The sequence below is a fragment of the Rhinopithecus roxellana genome, chromosome 4 (assembly GCF_007565055.1).
Source record: "Rhinopithecus roxellana isolate Shanxi Qingling chromosome 4, ASM756505v1, whole genome shotgun sequence".
In the NCBI taxonomy this organism is placed as follows: domain Eukaryota; kingdom Metazoa; phylum Chordata; class Mammalia; order Primates; family Cercopithecidae; genus Rhinopithecus; species Rhinopithecus roxellana.
Genome location: NC_044552.1, coordinates 20,827,765 through 20,852,086, shown reverse-complemented (window position 1 = coordinate 20,852,086; position 24,322 = coordinate 20,827,765). Strand labels below are relative to the sequence as shown.

The 24,322-nt window shown below is 41.8% G+C and overlaps 4 non-coding genes and 1 pseudogene across 4 annotated transcripts; 4 read left to right on the top strand and 1 right to left on the bottom strand.

Moving 5' to 3' along the window:
- LOC104671223 overlaps positions 1 to 24,322 on the top strand; it is an 83,646-nt pseudogene that overhangs the window by 26,802 nt on the left and 32,522 nt on the right.
- Positions 5,258 to 5,363, bottom strand: LOC115897078. Its single transcript, XR_004057025.1, has one exon. It is a non-coding gene; the product is annotated as a U6 spliceosomal RNA (small nuclear RNA).
- Positions 8,895 to 8,966, top strand: TRNAM-CAU. Its single transcript has one exon. It is a non-coding gene; the product is annotated as a tRNA-Met (tRNA).
- Positions 9,916 to 9,988, top strand: TRNAK-UUU. Its single transcript has one exon. It is a non-coding gene; the product is annotated as a tRNA-Lys (tRNA).
- TRNAD-GUC lies at positions 23,179 to 23,250 on the top strand. Its single transcript has one exon. It is a non-coding gene; the product is annotated as a tRNA-Asp (tRNA).

Below are 24,322 nucleotides of genomic sequence, written 5' to 3'. Positions count from 1 at the left end.
CCCTTCCGCCTTTCTTCTTTCCATGTTTCCCCGTTCTTCCTCTCCCTCGCTGATCTAGATCCTCTTTGATTCTTTCTGTGGGTGATGGGAGAAGGGATGTGAAGTGAAGAGACAGGATGTAGGTTATTATGGGACGCACGTAAGAGAAATATAAGACCTTGATGGACGAACAGAGAGATCTTCGTCTTGATTTAAAACTCTACCGAGTAAAAAAATAAATAAATATATATGTGTATGTGTGTGTGTATAAATATATATATACACACACGCATACAAATCTCTCTTGCTTTATTAAGGTTAAGATTAAGAGACATACATCCAATATTTAGTTTCCATTCTGTTCCGTAGTAATGCTTTCAATTACTGCCCCAAATTAGCAGCTTTCAGAAACTTCATTTTCTTTTTTTTTTTTTTTTTTTTTTTTTTGAGACGGAGTCTCGCTCTGTCGCCCGGGCTGGAGTGCAGTGGCCGGATCTCAGCTCACTGCAAGCTCCGCCTCCCAGGTTCACGCCATTCTCCTGTCTCAGCCTCCCGAGTAGCTGGGACTACAGGCGCCCACCACCTCGCCCGGCTAGTTTTTTGTATTTTTTAGTAGAGACGGGGTTTCACCGTGTTAGCCAGGATGGTCTCGATCTCCTGACCTCGTGATCCGCCCGTCTCGGCCTCCCAAAGTGCTGGGATTACAGGCTTGAGCCACCGCGCCCGGCCAGAAACTTCATTTTCTACAGAAATGAAACAACGAGCATACACGCAGAAGACAATCCTAACATACTCGAATGTACTGGCAAGCAGCTATTACAAGATCCTATTTTATGTACCCAACGATCAGGGGTGAATTGTTTGTTGTTGTTGTTGTTGTTGGTCTTCAAGTGGAGAACTTCAAATGTTACTGAAAAGTGCGAAGTCCTCCGTTCTTGTTTTTTGGTTAAAAGAAATTAAACAAGAGACAAGCAATAACGAAGATACCACCTTAAGGCAGTTTATTGCAAAAACGAAAATACACTGAAAGCTGAGTCAGAGCAGTCTACTTGAAGATGAGACAGCGCCAACTGGCACTGGGGATACCCCCTTTTTGGGATTCTTTTTTAATTTTACTTTTATTTAAATTATTTACCTATTTATTTATTTATTTATTTATTTATTTATTTATTTATTTATTTTGAGACAGAGTCCGGCTCTGGAGTGCAGTGGCGCGATCTCGGCTCACTGTAACCTCCGCCTGCCAGGCTCATGCAATTCTCCTGCCGCAGCCTCCCGAGTAGCTGAGACTACTGGCAAGCGCCACCACACTCGGCTAATTTTTGTATTTTTAATACAGATGGGGTTTCACCATGTTGGCCCGACTAGTCTCCAACTCCTGGCCTCGTGATCCGCCCGCCTCGGCCTCCCAAAGTGCTGGGATTACAGGAGTGAGCCACAGCGCCTGGCCGGGAGTCTTACATGTTTCTTCAAAAAGTGGCAGGCAGGAGGAGGTGTTACTAGTAAGCATGTTTTGGGTGATCCTCTGGGTGCACATGCGCTGTGGCTATACATGCTAGTATATACATTGCATGTCTCATTAACATGTTAAATCTCCATCCAGGGGTGTGTTTTTTACTATTATAATGAGCAAAAGGTTACATTTGGAGCAAGCAAAACTGGAGCAAACCGTACTCCGCTTGCCTCCATGGCATGGAAAGTCCCTTGTGGGGTTATTAGTTAGTTCCTGCTTGAGCCAGATAAGTTCAACTGCAAGAAGGGTCCAAGGACTCTTGTAGTCTCAGATGAGGATGATGTGTCCCAACTGTCATGGCCCCCTTCCTGGGTGTGCCAGATATGGAGGCCAACCTGGAGCCCACCTCCCTGTTCATATATAACTGTTGTTTATTGTTATTATTTTGAGAGAGAGTGTCGCTCTGTCGTTCAGGCTGTAGGGCAGTGGTGCGATCTCGGCTCACTGCAACCTCTGCCTCGAAGGTTCAAGTGATTCTCTTGCCTCAGCCTCTCGAGTAGCTGAGATTACAGGCTGCCACAATCACGCCCAGCTAAAACCCGACGGAGTTTCATCATGTTGAGCAGCCTGGTCTCGAGTGATCCGCTCGCCTCGGGCTCCAAAGTGCTGTATTACAGGCGTGAGCCGCCGCGCCGGGCCAAACCCAGCATTGTTTTAAAGGCAAAGTGCAATAGTAGCAAACATAAGCCTCTTGAATCAGATATATGTGTTTAAATTCAAACTCCATCACTTCCGAAAGTAAAATGTATGGTGTTTTATCTTATTTAGATCATTTGTGAAACTTTTCTTCATCTGCAAATGTAGGGAAAATTCTTCAAAATTATTTGGGTATTGTAGGGGCGCAGTGGCTTACGCCTGTAATTCCAGCGCTTTGGGAGGCCGAGGCGGGAGAATTAACTGAGGTCAGGAGTTCGAGACCAGCTTAGTCAACATGGTGAAACCTTGTCTCCATAAAATTACAAAAATTAGCCAGGCATGGTGGCGTGCGCCTGTAATCTCAGCTAGTCTACTTGGGAGGCTGAGGCAGGAGAATCACAGGAATCCGGGAGGCAGAGGCAACAGTGAGCCGAGACCGCGCCGTTGCACTCCAGCCTGGGCTACAGGGCAAGACTACGTCTCAAAAAAAAAAAATTTTTTTTTTTTAAATCCTTTGGGGACTGGGCGCGGTGGCTCACGCCTGTAATCCCAGCACTTTGGGGGGCCGAGGCGGGCGGATCACGAGGTAAGGAGATCGAGACCACGGTGAAACCCCGTCTCTACTAAAAAAAAAAAAAAAAAAAAAAAAAATTAGCGAGGCGTGGTGGCGGGCGCCTGTAGTCCCAGCTACTCGGAAGGCTGAGGCAGGAGAAAGGCGTGAACCCCGGAGGCGGAGTTTGCAGTAAGCCGAGATCGCACCACTGCACTCCAGCCTGGGCGACAGAGCGAGACTCCGTTAAAAAAAAAAAAAAAAAAAAAAATCCTGTGGGGATTAAAAATAATTTACGTAAATACTTTCCCTAGCAAACCGTGTCTCTTGAGCAGTTGCTCAAGAGAGCATTCAGCTTCGTATTTCTATTTGCTGCCTTTGGCATTTTTACCGTTTTGCAACAACTCAAATTCTCTGCTGTATCGCCATTTCTGGACCAAGGTGTCCTACCTTCCAAACACTTTAGAAAATGTGCTCGGAGTCCCTTTTTCTCTGACAATTAAAATATTTCAAACTTATACCTCACACCCCACCATGTGCTCGTCATCCAGCACTTGACATCCCCGTCAGGACTTCTTTCTTCCTCTTTTGAACCCCCAAAATGTTCTGGTATTATCAGCCACAAGAAAAACCGAAAACCTGACTTTCATACAAATATAACATGAATGTAGTGTTTAAGATTTCATATATCTCGCTAATTACTAAGTAAATTGGGAAAATCCCTTGAAAGATGAATTTGAAGAACAAATAACACACAATAGAAAGGCTGAAAATTGTATCTCAACTGAGTAAAATCTTAGGGTTAATGTAGACATGAATCACTTGAATTATTATCACTTTTCTATAACTTAACTTCACCATCACAGAGCTTAGCCTAGTGAATAGAAAGTCAAAGGTGCATAGCTCTAAAAAAATCAGATTACTTGCTAGAGGGTGTGCCAGACAACGCCAAGCGCATCACTGAAAGGAAGGACCCAGTAATTTCTGTTGTCGATTTTTAAGTCGGATAATTCTTTCTGACACATGACACCTTATAAAAGTTGCTTCGAAGTAAAAGTGGGAGAGTGTTAAAGGAGATGGAGTCTTGTTGTTTTTTTGTTTGTTTGTTTTGAGGTTATTTAGTTCTGACCTCGGTCTTCAGTTTGTCCATTTATACAACTGGGTGTGTATCTATTTAATTTTAATGTTGTGGTCAAGTGGAACATTTAAAAATCTTTTATGCTTTCCTTGGTTTACATTCTTTCTAATGGACTCTTTATATTTCCAACATGAATAAAAATGAATGTATTATTTTACTTTTGTTCTGAATCTTTCTTCTATATCTCCCAACTTGATTATTTTTATTTAAAATATCAGATGTATTATGTGGTGTGAAAGGACTCCAAAATCAGCAAAGTCCGAATAAAGGATTTCTTTTCTTTGTTTTGTTTTGTTTTTTGAGACGGAGTCTCGCTCTGTCGCCCGGGCTGGAGTGCAGTGGTGCCATCTCCGCTCATGGCAAGCTCCACCTCCCGGGTTCCACGCCATTCTCCTGCCTCAGCCTCCCGAGTAGCTGGGACTACAGGCGTCCGCCACCACACCTGGGTTTTTTTGTTTGTTTGTTTGTTTGTTTGTTTTTGTATTTTTAGTAGAGACGGTTTCACCGTGTTAGCCAGGATGGTCTCGATCTCCCGACCTCGTGATCTGCCTGTCTCTGCACCCGGCCCCGAATAAGGTATTTCTTAGGCTCAATACAATGTGCCAGTCAGTTGAGATGGTCAAAATCTAGCAGACCAGAGATATTCTCAAGGTTATTAAAGACCCCAGAATTTGATTCGAGTAACTAACTCCATATTAATCTCTTCGGGGAAAATTTTGAAGCTTTCACTTGTAAAGATGTCTTTTAGGATAGAGAGCAGTAACAATATATTTTCTACAAACTCTATCAATGCACTTGAAAGAAGTCATTTTAAGAGCTCCTGAAGAGACCCTTTATACCATAAAAATGGTAGTTTGTGATGACACCTGTCTGCACAAAAGTCACATAATTGTCTTGTAAGCTAGGGGTCAATGGAATAAAATATCTGATGCCCACTGGCACCCAAATCCTATGAAATCAGTTTGTCTAGTGGGGGTAGAAGCCTACAAAAATTAGTACAGTTAGCCCTCCATGTCTGTGGGTTTTACATCTGTTGATTAAACCAATTGTGGATCAAAAAAATATATTTTTTAAAAAAAGGATGGTTGCATCTATATTGAACATTACAGATTCTTATATTCTTGTCATTTTCCTTAATCAACACAGTTTAACAATTATTTACATAGCATGTACCTTGTATTTTAGGTATTATAAGTAATCTAGAGATAATTTAATGTATACAGGAGGATGTGCATAGGTCATATGCAAATACTACCCCATTTTACATAAGGAACTTGAGCGTGCATGGATTCTGGTATCCGTGGGAGATCCTAAATCAATCTCCCACAGATACCAAGGTACGACTCTATTTTTAAAGATCCTGAAGTGTGATTCTAATGTGCAAAGTTTGAGAACCACTGTTCTAGGCCATTTCCGTATCATTGGTTACTCTATTTTTTTAAAAAATGTGGAATGCTTCACAAATTTGCATGTCATCCTGCACAGGGGCCATGCTAATCTTCTCTGTATGGTTCCAATTTTTGTATATGTGCTGCCAAAGTGAACACAACTCTAATTGTTGCTTGCTTACATACAAAGTTTTTCATTATATATAAACAATCAAAGCCAATTTTGATAGTGTAAAGAAAACCCCTTATCATATAGTATAAGTCATATTTAACACTACCCTCAAACAACGATTAAAGTAACTGTGTTTCTTCCCTAACATCAAGAATGCCAAAATGGGACAGGTGCGGTGGCTCACTCCTGTAATCCCAGCACTTTGGGAGACAGAGACGGGCAGGTCACCTGAGGTCAGAAGTTTGAGACCAGCCTGGCCAACATGGTGAAACTCCATCTCCACCAAAAATATTTTAAAAATTAGCCGGGCGTGGTGGTGGGTGCCTGTGATCCCAGCTACTCAGGAAGCTGAGGCAGGAGAATCGCATGAACCCGGGAGGCAGAGGTTGCAGTGAGCCGAGATTGCGCCATTGCACTCCAGCCTGGCTGACAGAGCCAGACTCTGTCTCAAAATAAAAATAAAAATATATTTAAAAAAGGAATACCAAAATGTACAGTGAAGATAGTGTTTTAAATCTCGCCCTGGCACTGTGGCTCACGCCTGTAATCCCAGCATTTTGGGAAGCCGAGGTGGGCAGATCACCTGAGGTCAGGAGTTCGAGACCAGTCTGGCCAATATGGTGAAACCCCATCTCTATTAAAAATACAAAAATTAGCTGGGCATGGTGGTAGGCGCCTGTAATCCCAGCTACTCAGGAGGCTGAGGCAGGAGAATCGCTTGAACCGGGGAGGAGGAGGTTGAAGTGAGCCGAGATCGCACCAATGTACTCCAGCCTGGGTGACAAGAGCAAAACTCCGTCTCAAAAACAGACAAACAGAAGCAAAAACAACAACAACAAAAACTTATAAAAATATGAATATTTTGATTGGCATCTTTTATAGCTCAAATTTATTAAATTATGTGTTATTTATATATAAAAACATCATGTTTTTAACACCAACATGTTGGTGTTAAGGAAAACATTATTTATGGCAATTGTTAAAGACAGTAAGGAAAACTTTATTACAAGGGGATTTTGCAGTAAGTGAGAGAGACTGGGCTCAACTTTGCATACAACAAGGAAAAGTGGGAATTTATGGCCAAGGATCAGGGTGGGGAGATGAGGTCAGTGGATGGAAAATAACTGAAAGGAAACATCACAGGTAAGGGGGTTTCTGGTTAACCTGGCCTGATAGAATTCTTGAAGGCAGGCCAAGGAGATGACATCACTGGAGCATGGTGGAGAATGAGGATCCTGATCAGATATGAAGGAAGATCAGATAATAGAGGATGAGGGATTCTGGCTAAACTGACTTAGCACGATTATTGTTAAAAGTGGGCAATGCAGAGCTACAAACATGTAAGTACAAAAGTCGGGGCTTTAGTTGAGAAGAGCCTTCAGAGGAACCTGACTAGAGTTTGGTCATGAAGAAATCTTTGTCACTGCTCAAAAAATGTCTGATAAGTAATTAAATTGTTAGAGGTTAGTTGATATATTATCTAAATGTGTTAGTAATTTAAACGGTTTGGCATCTTTTCTGACTTGAATTTTATAAAATTTAGATAATGTAAAAATAGAAACTTACAGCAGTGTTAAGCATTGGGGTTTCAAAATGAAGCCTCCAAATTCTTACCTTGAGGACTCCAAGCTCCACCTTTAAGAATCCAGGGGTTGATTTTTCTTTTCTTTTCTTCTTCTTCTTTTTTTTTTTTTTTTTTTTTTTTTTTTTTTTTTTTTTTTTTTTTTTTTTTTTTGAGGTGGAGTCTTGCTCTGTCGCCCATCCTGGAGTGCAGTGGCACGACTTGGCTTACTGCAACCTCCGCCTCCCGGTTTCAAGCAATTCTCCTGCCTCAGCCTGCCGAGTAGCTGAGAATACAGGCATGCGCCAGCACGCCTGGCTAACTTTTTTGTGTTTTTAGTAGAGACGAGGTTTCACCATATTGCTCAGGCTGGTCTCGAACTCCTGACCTCGCGATCCATCCGCCTCAACCTCCCACAGTGCTGGGATTATAGACGTGAGCCACCGTGCCCGGCCACCAGGGTCTGATTTTTCAAGTGTGAAAACAAGATAGTAAAGAAGCCTGAGGGGAGTCCAGCAAAGAGAACCAAACACCACTGAAATTTGGGAAGCAGGACCAGCTATATAATTTGTAGGGCCCAGTGAAAAATTAAAATGAGGGAGCCCTGGTTCAAAAAGCAGGGAGACAATGCTGTTATAATTATTAATGTATACTGATATGGGTGTGAATTACAGGCTCACTCCCACCACGACGCCCTCCCAACTCACCTGGGCACTGCCAGGCTGCCAGCCAGTGTCAGGAATGACAGCCATTATGCCACATCCCAGAAACCCCGGGATTAGGCTGCAGGAACTTAATTCTTCTTCTGTAGACCCCCTAGGGGGCTTTACTGCTGGAGGTAGGTGGGGAAGAGGGGTCGGGAAAGAGAGTGGGGAAGGATGTCAGTTAGCAGGGCAAATTCGCTGCTGAAAACCCATCCAGGGGAGGCAGAGCTCTTGGGAGCCAACTCTTGGGCAGAACTCTTGGGAGCCAACTGACCCCCATACCTAAGCTTGCTACATTGTCATGTTGGCTATAGCTTACAAAACACAAGTTTAAGGATAAAACTATTGAGAACTTCAAGAGAGCCATTACAAAACGTTAAACCCCAAGAGTAGGGCTGAGTGTGTGTAGGGGTGCTCGGGGGATGGTGGTAAGTTGTGCGACTCCATAGATGTCAGGCCCGTGAAGCCCACCCCACTGGGGAGCTTAAATTATACTCAGGATCTTTAAAACAGCTTTGCGCAATTCCTTGGCTGGAAGAACCAAGACTGACAAAAACGGGTCCACAGACACAACTAGAACGCGATCTGAGCCTCAGTTTTCCCATCCAGTGTCCAAAGGCCAAGTGGTCAACACACACACGCTCTTCTTGTAGTTAGGAATACCCATTACGATCTCTGTGAAAGAAGTTTCATTGTGGTGGGGGACACAGAAAACTGAATCTTCTTTGAGTAGGCATGTCGTCTCCACGTCTCCCTCAATTCCGCGAGACAAGATTTTCGGAAGTACATGCATTTCCTTCTCTTCCGTTCGCTGCATCTTCAGTTTCTCCTTAGTCTCTCCAACCTGGCAGAGGACCGGGCCTCACGACCACACAGTGCCCTTGCCTTACCAGGGACACGGAGGAGCCAAGGTGTTCCAAATGCAGACAGTGTGTGTGCTATAGAAGGCGCGGAAAACAAACAAACAAACAAACAAACAAACCATGAGTTCTAATTTCAACCCTAGAAGTCAGTGTATGAGAGCCTAACAGGTTGAATATCAAGTTCCTGAGAACGGATTTCAATAGGGTTTCTTAAGTTGCAAAGGAGCAAACAACAAGTCGTAGGTGACTATGTTGAGAGGGAAACGTGAGACAACTCGAGGATGAAAGGCAGACTAGAGAAAATAAATAGATAAGGAAGAAAAAAAATACATTGACACAACTGGACAGCGGTGTTAGGAGATGTATAAGTAACAACAGTCCCCCCGGGACAGCAGAGTGGCGCAGCGGAAGCGTGCTGGGCCCATAACCCAGAGGTCGATGGATCGAAACCATCCTCTGCTAACTTCTTGTTTTTTCCCTCCAAAACGTTGGATCTGGCACTCGTCAGAGGTGCTTTAACACCTGTCATGAGTGATTGAAGACCTACTGTGACTGAGGGTGTAAGCTCTGTTTTAACTGCCTGGTCCTTTCTGAAACCTAGTTGTCCACTTTGAAAGAACGGAAGCACGGGCGGAGAAATGAGTGAATCTGCAAATGGGAGGTCTGAAAAATAAGGCGGTAGAGGAGTAGAGATCGGTGTGGAGAAGAAGGGAAAGACGGAGGAAGAGGTGAAGAAAAAGAGCGAAAGATGAAGACTAGGTTGGACGACCCGGAAAAAGATATTACCAAACTCTTGGAGAAGTGCGTTTTGAAGGAGGTAATTCCCCAGACAGAAGCGGGTGTCACATGTGTGTTGCTCTGGCATTACGATTCCAGGAAACCTCATCTCTGAAGAGCTAGGAAAACACCGGAGGAAACAATGGGAATTGAACTACTTCCATTGTGCCATAACTTAATCTTTCTTTACCCAAATGTTTGATTCTTCTGAAGTTTCTTCCCACTTATTGAAGTCGTTGTTGAAATGCGTACCTTCTGCCTCCAACCTTCTGGTAAGCTGATGAAGAAGCCCGACAGTACGCTCTAAAGCGCCTTTACCAGCCAGCTACGATCTCTAAGGGCTCCTGTGTGCAATAATGAGCTGCACACGGTAGTGGGAATATTCACTACCGAAGGGGTCCCACTCTATTCTGAGCCCGATTTTCTTCGTCATTTCCCCTGTAATAAATACAACACAATAATTTTATATTTAACGCATGAACAGTTTGAGGGTTAAATGAATGCTCAATATAATAAAGCTCGGCTGCAGTGCTGAAGCACCGGTATATGACCAGAACGCTTGGAAGACCCGAGTAATTACCGAAATCACGAGCCTTATTAGCACTTCCTAGTGCCTTCCAGCTGGTGATGGAGAGCCTGGATAGCTCAGTCGGTAGAGCATCAGACTTTTAATCTGAGGGTCCAGGGTTCAAGTCCCTGTTCAGGCGAAAATCAGTGGTTTTACTTTAGTTAGGTCTAACTCCCAGCCCATTTGAGAACATCTTGTGAGGAGAAGGAAATTATCACAAAGGCCGAAACAGACAAAGGCATCGCTTTCTTCATTAAATTACCCTTTCCTAATATTATTTGAAACGTATCCCCAATATTTCAAGAGAAGTGGAAAAGGACATGATATAAAAATAATAAACTGGTGATGGAATGACTGGAATCTGGTTTAATAACTATATTTCCTGTAACTAGCATATAAGGGGGCTTTACACAACTTTGCAAAGAAACTGCTAGACAGGAATTTAGGTCGATAGAATAAAATGGCTTACGATCTCTTATTTCTACAGTTTGATTTCCAGACCAAATTCTAATGCAGTATGAGGCCACAGTAAGCCTCCATAATTCTGGATGTTCAGGATCAGAAACAGGACTTATCATTTTTGGTCTTGGAGTAGAGATTCCCTTTTCTCCCCATTCCCAAGGGTAGAAAGACTGTAATTTTTTGTGCTTATGTTTGTCTAAACTTTCTGTTAAGTCACTATTAACAGCTGGACTCACACACTGGGACAAGATTGAGTTTGCCCTGTGCAATTGTGGTAGAATTGTTCTCAAGATGCCCAATCAATAATAGTTCCGAATTCATCATTTTGTAATTATCACAGCACTATTGGCCACACGTCCTTCCGAAACTAAAACTTCTGTGTCTTTTGATCCTTTGGGAATTTCCTTGGGGCAAGGTTTCCCTTTAGGCCTAAATTTGATAAGAAAAGTCCTGTAAATAATTTACCTGTAGCCTGAGTGACATTCCATTTACCATGTGATAAGTAAATCTACTGGTGGTGCTGACAGTAGGTGCTTTTACCAACCAATTTTGGATTGCCGGCATTAAACATCCTGGTGCTCTCCCTAGGCAAATAGGAGGATAACGATACCCAGTGGAAATATTTATCATCATCCCTTCTTCTTCAGGTTTGGCAGGGCAACGATCGTGGGGCCAGGTACCCATATACTATTATTATTAACATATACTTCAATAGGATTATCCATCCATGTGACTGTCCGAATTAAGGGTGGGAAAGGCACATAGGCCCAGTAGGTATAATTAGCTGCAGCTGCTCCTGCAGGCATGGGGAGACTTAACACCGTTGATAAAATCAAAGCTGCAAGCTGCATATTCTCTGGAGTTTGTGTCACCTTTGTGTTCTCTAGGCTTTTTTTAGCTAACTGTGTCAGCTTATTTAATTGTGCCCAAGTCGGCGGCTCCGCCTTCTTGATGGATGGCAATTTCATTTGTTCTTCTGACATCATCATTTTGCTCATCTTGTGAGTCGATGATGCTCGATTGTGGTGTTTCTGTCTCCGTGGAGGCACTTTTCTTTGCGTCTCCAATGGGTTCATTGTAGAACTTCATATGTCTTGTGGGTATCCAAACAGGAAACTGATTTTCTCCTGGTGAAACACAAGCAAAACCTCTCACCCACATTACCACCTTCCCTATTTTCCATGTCTTAATTTTGTTGTCTTGCCACCAAACCAGTTTTCCTTCATATGGACTGTTCTTTTTACCAGTAAGATGTTGTTCTGCAGAAGTAGTAGTCTGATTTCTATAAATGTTTAAAAAATTTAAAGTATAGAGTGCTAGATTAAGTTGTATCTGAGGAGTGATATACTCCTTACTGTCTCCCCCTTCTTTTTGTTTAACTAATTGAGTTCTGAGTGTTCTGTTAGTTCTTTCAACTATGGCCTGTTCTTGGGAATTATAGGGAATTCCTGTTGTATGTTGTATGTATAATTTTCCACTGATTTAAGAATTCTTGGAAAGCTTCACTACAGTATCCTGGTCCATTGTCAGTTTTAATTTTTTCTGGAACTCCCATGACAGCAAAACAAGATAATAAATGTTTTTTAACATGGGAAATACTTTTTCCTGTCTGGCAGGTTGCCCATATGAAATGTGGATAAGTATCAATTGTTACATGAGCATATGATAATCTTCCAAATGAAGGTACATGCGTGACATCCATTTGCCATACGTATTAAGACACAGACCTCTGGGATTAACTCCTGCCTCTTCAGTGGGCAGGTGTAGGACTTGACACTGGGTGCAATGTTATACAATATCTTTTGCCTGTTTCCATGTGACATCAAATTTGTTTTTCAATCCTGCTGCATTTACATAAGTCAAAGCATGAAGTTCTTATGCTTTTATGAATGCAGATAATACCAGTAAGTCAGCTTGTTCATTTGCTTTAGTTAAAGGCCCTGGTAAATTAGTGTGTGCTCAAATATGAGTAATATAAAATGGGAAATTTCTTTTTCTTACAGTTTGTTGTAATAAATTGAACAGCTGGTTTAACTGATCATCCATGCTATATTTAATTAGAGCTGTCTCAACATCCCTTGTAGCCTGTACTACATATGCAGAATCTGATACAATATTAATAGGTTGATTAAAATCTTGTAACAGTGTAATGACTGCAACCAGCTCTGCTCTTTGAGCCAATTGACATTGAGTTTTGATTACTCACTCTTTTGGCCCCGTGTAAGCCGCTTTTCCATTGCTGGAACCATCGGTAAATACTGTGAGAGCATTTTCTAAAGGTTTATGTCTGGCAATTTTAGGTAAAATCCAAGTAGTCAATTTTAAAAACTGGAAGATTTTTATTTTTGGGTAATGATTATCAATAATTCCCACAAAATTAGCAAGATCAATCTGCCATGTACCAGAATTGATAAAGGCTTGTCTAACTTGTTCCATGTTTAAAGGAACAATAACTCATAGAACAACTATTTTGTCTGGGTCATTTCCACACAATTTTATTATTCGTAATCTTGCCTGACCAATTAATGTAGCTATTTGATTCAAGTACAATGTAAAAGTCTTAATTGTACTGTGAGGAAGAAATGACCACTCCACAAGATCAGTATTTTGAGCAATGATGCCTGTTGGAGAATGTGCAGTAGCAAAAATCAAAAGTTGGACTGGAGCTAAGGGATCTATTCTATTTATTTGCGCTAACCAAATTTTTTTTCTTCCACTAATTTAATTTCTTTTGTTGCCTCTGGGGTTACTATTCTTTTACTATTTAAGTCTGGGTCTCCTCTTAGGATAGAGAACAAATTTGACATGGCATAAGTAGGAATCCCTAGAGTTGGCTGAATTCAATTAATATCTCCTAGCAATTTTTGAAAGTCATTTAATGTTTTTAATGTGTCTCTTCTTATTTCTATTTTTTGTGGCTTAATTTTTCTATTTTCTATCTGTATCCCTAAATAATGAAAAGGAGGAGAGGTTTGAATCTTATCAGATGCTATTGTCAGGCCTGCTTTGGCAACCTCTGCTTGCAGAAATGTGTAACAGTCAATTAATTTGTCTCATTTCTGAAGCACATAAAATATCAACATACTGAATGATATAACAGTCTGAAAATTTGTCTCTAACTGGTTGAAGGACTTGACCTACAAAAGTCTGACAAATAGTTGGACTATGAAGCATTCCCTGAGGTAACACTTTCCACTGAAACCTGGTGGCTGGTTCTTTGTTATTTATGACTGGTATAGTAAAGGCAAATTTTTCACATTCCTGCTCTGCCGGAGGAATAGTAAAAAAGCAATCCTTCAGATCAATTATAATTAGAGGCCAGTCTTTTGGGATCATGGCCGGGCAGGCAATCCGGGTTGGAGAGGTCCCATGGGTTGAATTACGGCATTGACGGCTCGTAAGTCAGTCAACATATACGCCATCGGCCAGAATTTTTCTGAATTACAAACACAGGAGAATTCCAAGGCGAGAATAAAGGCTCAATATGTCCCTTTTCTAATTGTTCCTTCTAATAAACACAAAGCCTCCAGTTTTTGTTTTGGTAGTGGCCACTGATTTACCCATAATGGTTTTTCTGTTTTCCAAGTTAATGGAATGGGTTTAGGAGGCTCTACAGTGGCCACCCCTAAAAAGGACACCCTATTCCTTTTCTTTCTTGATTTCCCTCAGTCTCAATTGGGACTTTAATGCCATTTTCATGTTCTCCTAATCCCTTTTCTGTTACATATCCCATCTTAATCATGATTTTTTGACTCATGGGGCTGCATAATGGAGCAGGCACAGTGATTTCCGCACCCCATTGTTGTAACAAATCTCGACCCCACAGATTAACAGGAATGGAAGTAATCATTGGTTGAACAGTACTTTCTTGATTATCCGGCCCTAAACAATGTAAAATCACGTACTTTGATACACTTGAAGGCAATGCCTATGCTGAGAAGTCCTGTAACAGCCTTTTCGACAAGTCCTGTGACAGCCTGGCCACCGATTTAAAGCAATGTTAGAGACGACTGCTCCAGTGTCTGTGAGCCCTTCAAACTTTTTCCTTGAATAATGGCCTTACACACAGGTCTGTTCTCTGAGAACTGACTTGCCCAATTTGCAGCCTTTCCTGCCAAATCAGTGCTTCCAAACCCTCCTGTTCTTTTTATCTCACTGTTACCAACCTAATATAAGGCAGGAGTAATAATTGAGCAATCCTGTCTCCTGGACTGGCATTCCAAGGAATTGAGGAGCTAATAACCAGTTGAATTTCACCTTTGTAGTCTGAATTAACCACACCAGTATGAATTTGAACTCTCTTTAGATTTAGACTTGATCTTCCTAAGATTAGTCCTAGAGTCCCCTTAGGCAGTGGACCATATGTCCCTGTGGGGATTTTTTGTGGGGGCTCCCCTGGAAGCAGAGAGACTGCTTGTATAGTATATAAATCTACTGCTGCACTGCTGCTTGTGGCAGGGGACAATTGCTATATTGTGGTAACGGGTTCATTCCTTGAAGTACTTGCGACAGTGGGGGTTGTTGTCCCTGAAAACCCTGAGGAACAAAAGGCTGAATTGGGAATGCCCCAGTTTGTTGCAGGACCTGAGGCTGGCCCCTCTTCTCGTTTCCCGACAATGGTTGCCCATTTTTATCAAATTTAGAATGAAATTGATTAGCCCGATGTTTTACTTTTTTACATCTTGGACATAAGTCAGGTGGCTCTTTATCTGTTGTTGTAATACCTTGAATAGTTATATTTTGTTTGTTTGAGACTGGGTAATTTTTTTTAGGTGCCAATTTGTCCACAATTATAACATTTTCCCCCAAATGTTCTAACTTGTCCTCCTAAAGTAACTCCTGTGATTGCTTGAGCCATAAGCATAGCTTTATGCATAGCTCCTCCAATTCCATCACAGGCTTTTTCCGTACTCTGAGATGACATCTGATCCTGCTGGGACCTTTCCTTTAAATGGCTTAATGGCTGATTGACACTCAGGACTGGCGTTTTCGTACACCAGCAACTCCACTATGACCTTACAGGAATTCTCATCGGTAATTGACTTGAGCAGCATCTTGGAGCCTTGCCACAAAATCAGGGTAGGGCTCTTTAGAGCCTTGTCTTACTGTATCGAATGAGGGGCAGGTGGTTCCTGGGTCTTGGATTTTTTCCCAGGCTCTAAGGCGGATAGCTCTAACTTGCTCAATGGCCTTATTTTGCATTATTGCTTGTTGCTCAGTAGTGCTCCAATTTTGACCTGTTCCTAATAGTTAATCTGCATCTATGTTTACTGGAGGATTGGCAGTCCTATTTTTTCGGACCTGTTCTTGTGCCCCATCAATCCACCAAGTCTTAAATTGTAAAAATTGAGAGGGTGAGAGTGATGATTTTGCCAAAATCTCCCAGTCATAAGGAATGAGTCTATGTCCGTGAGCAATGGAATCTAATAATGTTCTTATATAAGTGGAGTTGGGTCCATACTGTTTTATTCCCTCTTTCATATCTTTTAGCATTTTTATAGAAAATGACTCATATCTGGCTTCAGCTAGGGGAGGCGCTCCCTCTTGGGCCCCTTCTCCAGATGGTATCCGTTCTAATATTACCGAGAATTGCCCCCCCCCCCCCCAGTATCTCCTTGTTTTCTTGCTCAACAATGTGATGTAATTCACTACCCTCTCCACTAGGTGGTGCTGTAGGATTAAATCTCATACTGGACGACTGCAGCTATAACGCCCTGCCCTGTGGTGCTGGAAACATTCCTGGCTGTCCATACTGATTTTACGGGGGCGGCCGATACTGAAGTTCAGCTGGCAGCCAATATTGATAGGCTACTGGCAATTGGGTCTTATTTTCTAGCGGCTGATATTGTGGATACTGTGTTTGAATTGGCACTGCCGTGACAGAGACTCTATCTTGTTCTATTTGATCTTCTTTTGGGGTTTGTACTTGTCTAACCTGCATTTGAGGTTGTAATGTTACAGGCATCTGAGCTGCTGGAAGACGAGTTGGCCATCATGGTTTAGACTCTGATGGTCCCGCTAATTCTTGACCTTTTTCTTCTAATTTTAACGTTTCAGGATATGTCACCTCCTGTAATTGATTATAGTCAACATTTTGCGTTGACTGAGCCATTGCCAATTCTGCTACATATTTACAATGTGAACTTTCCATTCCTTTCCAGGATTCTATCCCTGCCTCTTCTTCACAATCGATTACACAGCTATCAGGAGCATCAGAAACTGAAACACTATCTTCTCCTGTTTGAAACGGTTGTAAAGCTACTTTAATAATGACCCAATCATTCCATACTGTAAGTGGGATGATTTCACCCTACCTACTTGCTTGTTTTAATTCTTTGCCAATTTTTTCCTAATCTTTTAGATCTAAAGTTCCCTGTTCTAGAAACCGTGGGCAGAATTGTTCTATTGTTTGAAATAGCGTGATTAGATTTTCTGTAGAGACTCTAACTCCTCATCTTTTAAAAACAATTTTAATAGAGCTAAGAGGCATATTTACTTTTAGTTTGCCCCATTTTTACCCTAGGTTCTTTTGAGTGCACAGGCTTACCGCAAGGCTGACCATAGACGTACTTTGGAATCTCTCATTGACTTGTCCTCAATGACCACGCTCAAGCATCCAGATGAAGGGGTGGCCTGTCCCTCCACACCTGTGGGCATTTCTTGTCAGGTGGGATGGAGAAAAGAAAGAGACACAGAGACAAGTATAGAGAAAGAAAAAGTGGGCCGAGCACAGTGGCTCATGCCTGTAATCCCAGCACTTTGGGAGGCCGAGGTGGGTGGATCACCTGAGGTCAGGAGTTCGAGACCAGCCTGACCAACATAGTGAAACCCTGTCTCTACTAAAAATACAAAAAAAAAAAAAAAAAGAAAAGGAAAGGAAAAGTGGGCCCAGGGGACCGGTGCTCAGCATAGGGAGGACCCGCCCTGGCACTGGTCTCTGAGTTCCCTCAGTATTTATTGATCATTATCTCTACTCTCGGAGAGGGGGATGTGGCAGTACAATAGGGTAATAGCGGGGAGAGGGTCAGCAGGAAAATGCGAACAAAGGTCTCTATGTCGAAACAAGGTTAAGAAAAGATGCTGTGCTTTGATGTGCACATACATAAACATCTCGGTGCATTAAAGAACAATATTGCCGCCAGCATGTCTCACCTCCAGCCTTAAGGCTGTTTTCTCCTATCTCAGCAAATAGAACATAGAATTGGGTTTTACACCGGGACATTCCATTGCCCAGGGACGAGCAGGAGACAGATGCCTTCCGCTTATCTCAACTGCAAAGAGGGCTTCCTCTTTTACTAAACCTCCTCTGCACAGACCCTTTATGGGTATCGGGCTAGGGGATGGTCAGGTCTTTCCCTTCCTAGGAGGCCACATCTCAGGCTATCACATGAGGAGAAACCTTGGACAATACCTGGCTTTCCTAGGCAGAGGTCCCTGCGGCCTTCCGAAGTGTATTGTGTCCCTGGTTACTTGAGATTAAAGAATGGCATGACTTTTAACAAGCATACTGCCTTCAAGCACTTTTTTTAACAAAGCACATCCTGCATAACCCTAAATCCAATAAACCTTGAGTCAACACAGCGCATGTCTCTCCTAGCAGAGGATTGGGGCTAGGGTTACAGATTAACAGCATCTCAAGGCAGAAGAATTTTTCTTAATACAGAACAAAATGGAGTCTCTTATGTCTACTTCTTTCTACACAGACACAGTAACAGTCTGATCTAGCTTTCTTTTCCCCACATAATGTCAGGTAATCCACCCGCCTCAGCCTCCCAAAGTGCTGGGATTATAGGCATGAGCCACCGTGCATGGCCAGCCCTAGTTTTTAAAAGAAAGTTTTATAATTTTCAAAGGTCAGAAAATGTTGATTTCTACTTTTTCTATATTTTAGAGTATATTGAGGATTTTTTTGTGGGGTAGGAGCAGCTAATATATGAATAATTTTCTTGCATATATTATGCATATACCATGGGAAATTTTCTCATTTCAGAGTGCAGACTTCAAAAATCTTTGCATCAGGCCTTTCACACATCAACCAATGAGCCTCTGAGTTGTTTCCAGGCATATTTAATATTTTTTTTTTTTTTTTTTTTTTGAGGCGGAGTCTCGCTCTGTCGCCCAGGCTGGAGTACAGTGGCCGGATCTCAGCTCACTGCAAGCTCCGCCTCCCGGGTTTACGCCATTCTCCTGCCTCAGCCTCCCGAGTAGCTGGGACTACAGGCGCCTGCCACCTCGCCCGGCTAGTTTTTTGTATTTTTTAGTAGAGACGGGGTTTCACCATGTTAGCCAGGATGGTCTCGATCTCCTGACCTCGTGATCCGCCCGTCTCGGCCTCCCAAAGTGCTGGGCAAAGTGCTGGGATTACAGGCTTGAGCCACCGCGCCCGGCAATATTGTTAACAGTTCTATGAGCAATTATGCACATACAGCATGGTGCAGAGTTACAAGTGTTTTGTGTGTGTGTGTGTGTGTGCGTGTTCCTAGAAGAAAAATCATCAATTTGTTAGATTTTGTAAATGTTTAACCTTTTGAGATAATGACAAACCATTTTTCAGGGTTATAAAAATGGATGCCTCTCTTGGCAATGTATTAGGGATACTACTATAAATCTAAATAGTCAACTGCTCTTATTTTTGCACAATTTCATTTTAATCTGATCAAGTAGAGGTTAATAGTATCTTATTGTAGTGATGGTTTGTATTCCTTTATCACAATGAGGTTGAACATATCTACATATGTTTGGATTTATACATTTGAATTTTCTTCTAAATGTCAGTTTATTTATCTATTTGATTATTTCATGTATATATTTGACTTATTTACATGTGGAAGTCTTGCTACATTTTTTTATCTTCCTCCTTATCTAATCCCTTGCAATTCAATTCAATTATTTGGATGCAGTTTAATCTTTCTCAGAGTAACTTGTGTTTTCAATTTAATCTGTAATTACTTTCATAATTATCAAGGTTTTCTTAAACCTGGAGCATTTTTGTGACTTGTTTAACCAGTGTTTCCAATCTTTATTACTTCCAATACATATTCTCATATATGTGGTAACCACTGCCTCTTGCTTCTCAAATTCTTTCTTCACCCTTCTCCTTCACCTTTTTCCCACATCAAAGAGGGTTGAACTCTGACTACATTTCCCAAGCCTGCTTCACATTTGTCTGCAGCTCAGTTTAGTCAACAAAATGCACTGGTGGGTGATAGGAGAGTAAAAGGAATAAAGTGAAAGAGATCAAATGAAAAAAACTAAAAGGCAGAAATGAAGTCCACAGGCAAACAGCCCGGGCAGCACCCTGACAGCCCGGGCGGCGCCCTGAGCCTAGTTAAAGATCGACCCCGGACCTAACCGATTAGGTTATCTATAGACTCCAGACATTGTAAGGACAAACGTTGTGAAAGTCTCTGTCCTGCTCTAATTACCGGTGTCTGCCACATATCTTAGTCCTGGGCCCAGTACAAACACAATCTTCTATTTTGTCCCAACTTCCTGAGCCCAACACAAACACATCCCCCTCCCACACATCTCAGAAACACCACCTAGAGAGCCCCTGATAAGGTCACAACCGTTTGTAGTTTTACTAAATGCGCGGGAACAAATAGAAAACTGTTAATTGTATAACTTAAAATATTAACCAATTACCAGTTGTGATGCTGCAACCAAAAGAATTCCTTTGTACTTCTGTAACCTTACATATCCTGTATGCATCGGGCTATAAAAAGCGGGCACATGCATCATTTGGGGCCCTCTTGTATGTTGTAGAATGGAGGGACCAAGTTCGAACTTGCATTAAAGATCCTTGCTGCTTGGCTTTGACTCTGGACTCTGGTGGTCTTCTTCGGGGAATAAACGGTCTGGGCATAACAAAAGGAGTCAGATAATTTCTACCACTGTCTGCCTGCTTTGGGCACCATCTATGGGAACAGCTGCATGTTCTCCTTCACTTTAGCTCTTACTGGACAGGACAAGTACGATTAAACCTTAAGCCAGATAATTTCAATTCCTAGGCTCTAATAATGCTGTCTCCTCCAGAAAGTGTGATGGTACTTGCTTCTGTTTGCTGGGGGAGTTTAAGGATCTCTTCATGTGCAGAAAGCATTAGTTTTTGAATGTGAGTTAAATATTGGTAAAATGCTGAGATTGGATGTTGAGTAGCAAAAGAGGTAGAGTTCACTTAGCTGTTTTTGCTCAGACTTACTCATCACCCATACTCTTTTGTGCTCTACACTGCAATGACGTAAACTGCGTTTCCCAGACTCCCTTGTCAACTGACTTCTGGCTGGACTTAACCAATGTTAGGCACTGAATGGAGATGAAAGGGAAGAAGGAAAAGTGGAAACAGGGTATTACCCATCCCTCCTGGGCTTCTGCTACATCTTAATGTGTCAAGAGCCTGAAGGGTAAGCCTGCTGCGGCTTCAGGTTCTTCCAGGTGGCAGAGGCTTTTGGCCTTTAGTGATTTCCAGTTCTTGCTAATCTCTGTCCCATTTGTCATATCAGTTTCTCTATCACTTGTGTAGCCAATTTGTTGTATTAAATGTCTCCATCTTACTACCTAACTAGTGTATACACAGTCCTGATTGATTTGTATAAATACTAGTAAGAATTGCAAATTTTGTTCTTGACATTTATGTCCTTGATCTTCATGGTGTTAATCTTTTTTTTTTTTTTTTTTTTAGACAGGGTTTCTCTCTTGTTGCCGAGGCTGGAGTGAAACGACATTGCCTTGCATCACTGCAACCTCCACATCCCAGGTTCAAGCGATTCTCCTGTCTCAGTCTCCCAAGTAGCTGGGATTACAGGTGCCTGCTGCCGAGCCCGGCTAATTTTTTGTATTTTTAGTAAAGACGGGGTTTCACTATGTTGGCCAAGTTGGTCTTGAACTCCTGACCTAGGCAATCCACCCACCTCAGCCTCCCAAAGTGCTGGGATTACAGGCGTGAGCCACCGCGCCCAGCTCATGGTGTTAATCTTTACCCAACTTCGTGTTTCCCTCTATAAGAATATTATATTCCTGGCTTCATTCATTAAACACCCCCAACTCTCCTATGATCTGGCATAACCCTCAGTCAATATACCAGAGTTTATATATGTATGGGTTTTTCTTTAATGAGCTCTTTTTTGTATTTTGTCAACTCAAGATTTTATATCAGTACCTGTTTTAATATATGAATTTCTGGAATGTCTAATAAGTCCTGCAAGTTTGTTGGCAATTCTCTCCTTATTTTTAGTAAGTGTTCTCGCTATTATAGTTCCTATGCACTTCCATAAAATTTTACAACCAGTTTATCAAATTCTTGGAAAAACGCTTTTGGAATTTATGTTGAAATTACACTGAATCAATAGATCAGTTTGGGAAGAAATTATATGGTTGAGATATTAAGTCTTCTTATCTGTAAACATGATATGTTTTTCCACTTATTTAAGTTTTCAGTTTCTATTTTGAAAATAAGCTATTTTGTCATTCTACGTGTTCTGATATTTTTAGAAAGTTTGTAATTTTTATCTATTTGTTATCTTCATCATTACGTTATTATTTAAGAGCTTGGTTATTGTGTTTCTTTAGACAATCTCTTTGTTTCCTTAGTTTGAACAATTAACAATGCAAGATTGCATATTCTTCCTCCCCGCCTCTCTTCCCTCTCACCCACAGCCAATTGTAATCAGTAATTTTACAGCTCTCAATGTTTACTTTGGTGTAGTTAATTAAGCTCATGCATATAACACTGCTTCATTCTTAGTTGTAGTGGATTAAAAATGTTGCCCCCAAGTTTGTGTCCATCCAGAACCTCAAAATGTGACTTTATTTGAAAATAGGGTCTTGGCTGATGTAATTAGTTAAGATGAGGTCATACTGGATTAGGGCGAGGCTTAAATTCAATGACTGGTGTCTTTATAAGAAGAGAAAGCATACAGAGACATAGAGAAAAGAAGGCCACATAACAACAGAGACAGAGATAGGAATTACGCAGCTACAACCCAAGGTACACTAGAGGTTTCCAGGAGCCACCAGAAGCTAGGAAGAGGCAAGGAAATATTCTTCCCTAGAGCCTTCAGAGAGGGTGACTGCAGACACTTTGATTTCAGACTCCTAGACAACAGAACTGAGAGCAAATTTTTGTTTTAAACCACCCAGTTTGTGACATGTTATGGCAGTGCCAGAAAACTTGCTGATTTTCTCTCAGTACACACTTATTCAGATTTCTGATGCACATCAGGTTGCCTTTAATTCCCTGTTACATCAAATTGGTACAATTAATATCTTATTTCTGTGAAGCCACTTATTGAACTCAGCTGGAATTTCACTGAAACACATTCCTAGGAATGGGATTTCTACTACTAAACGGCTATACAAAAATAAACACGTATTTAATGTCAATGCTGCAAAATCTAAAACCTAGACTTCAAGATCCTTCCTTTATGAAAGGAAATGTAGAAATTAATATATGTATATTTTTATCATGGTAAACAGAAGCAGAGGCCATCTAACTCATACTGGTCTGAGAAAAAATCCTGGGGGACGGTGACCTTGAGGTAAACCTATAATGAATAAACTTGAGTTGAAGAAGAAAGGAGGATATTTCGAGCATAGGAAGCTTTTTAAGTTTACTGTACTCCTTACTACTAATGAAGATTTCTTTGCTATTCATGACCTAGAACTATTTTCAGCAAAGTCATAATCTTTTGCAGAACTGCCGTTTTCAGATTTTTGAAGCAACATGGGAAATCTGTTTTATAGAATCTCATAACAACTTTTTAATATGAAGATTAGCATTTTTTAGGGCCTCTGTCAAGAAAAAAAATTCAGTAGCCAATGTATGAATACCACTTCAATAGAGTTTCTTTTCACAACTTTACGAAGGAGTTCTCGTTAGTATAGTGGTGAGTATCCCCGCCTGTCACGCGGGAGACCGGGGTTCGATTCCCCGCCGGGGAGGCGAGTAGATACTCTTGATGCCAACCTAAACAATTCCAATGTTAAAAAGCAAATCAGGCCTTAAGAAGACCAATCTTAGAAAGCACGTCTTTCTGGTTTTGATTTATTTATTTATTTATTTATTTATTTAGAGGGAGTTTCACTCTTGTTGCCCAGGCTGGAGTACAATGGCGCGATCTCAACTCACTGCAACCTCCCTCTCCCGGGTTCAAGCGATTCTCTGCCTCAGGCTCCCGAGTAGCTGGGATTACAGCCATGCGCCACCCAGCTAATTCTATATTTTTAGTAGAGATGGGATTTCTCCATGTTGGCCAGGCTGGCCTCAAACTCCCAACCTCAGGTGATCCACCCACCTCGGCCTCCCAAAGTGCTGGGATTACAGGCGTGAGCCACCGCGCCTGGCCCAGGTTTTGTCATTTTAAGTCGGATTCCTGCGTATTGGTTTATCAGTGGGTTCACGCAGCAAGCCATCATCTGATGGAAGTCCACTGCCACCTTCTCTCTGGGAAGAGAGGTCACCGAACGCGCCAGTATTCAAAGTGTGTTCAGCTGGCTCTAGAAACACACCAGGATCTCTAATTGGGAATTCTCATTCCTCGACTGGTTGTTGGGAACAAGAAATGCGTTTTTCTTTGCCTTAGTGTGTTCCAAGCATGCTAGCTGGTGAGAGTCGTTTGAGGCTGGCCTGCCACAGGAGTGACTTTGAGGCAGAAAGGGCCGAACTACTGGGGTGGGTGGTGAAGTTTACATTTAGGCTGCATCACTTGCAAATTGGGCGATGTCTTGGGTTATTTTGTCCTCTCCTTCCATCTGTGAATTTAATAATTTGTATCTTAGGATTCTTGGGGAAATTAATAAGTAAATGATAAATGGAAAACTGATTAATAATCTATACAGGAAAGGCCTGGCGTGGTGGCTCACGCCTGTGATCCCAGCACTTTGGAAGGCGGAGGCAGACAGATCACGAGGTCAGGAGTTCGAAACCAGCCTGACGAACTGGTGAAATCCCGTCTCTACTAAAAATACAAAAAGTAGCCAGGCAGGGTGTCCTGTGCCTGTAATCATAGCTACT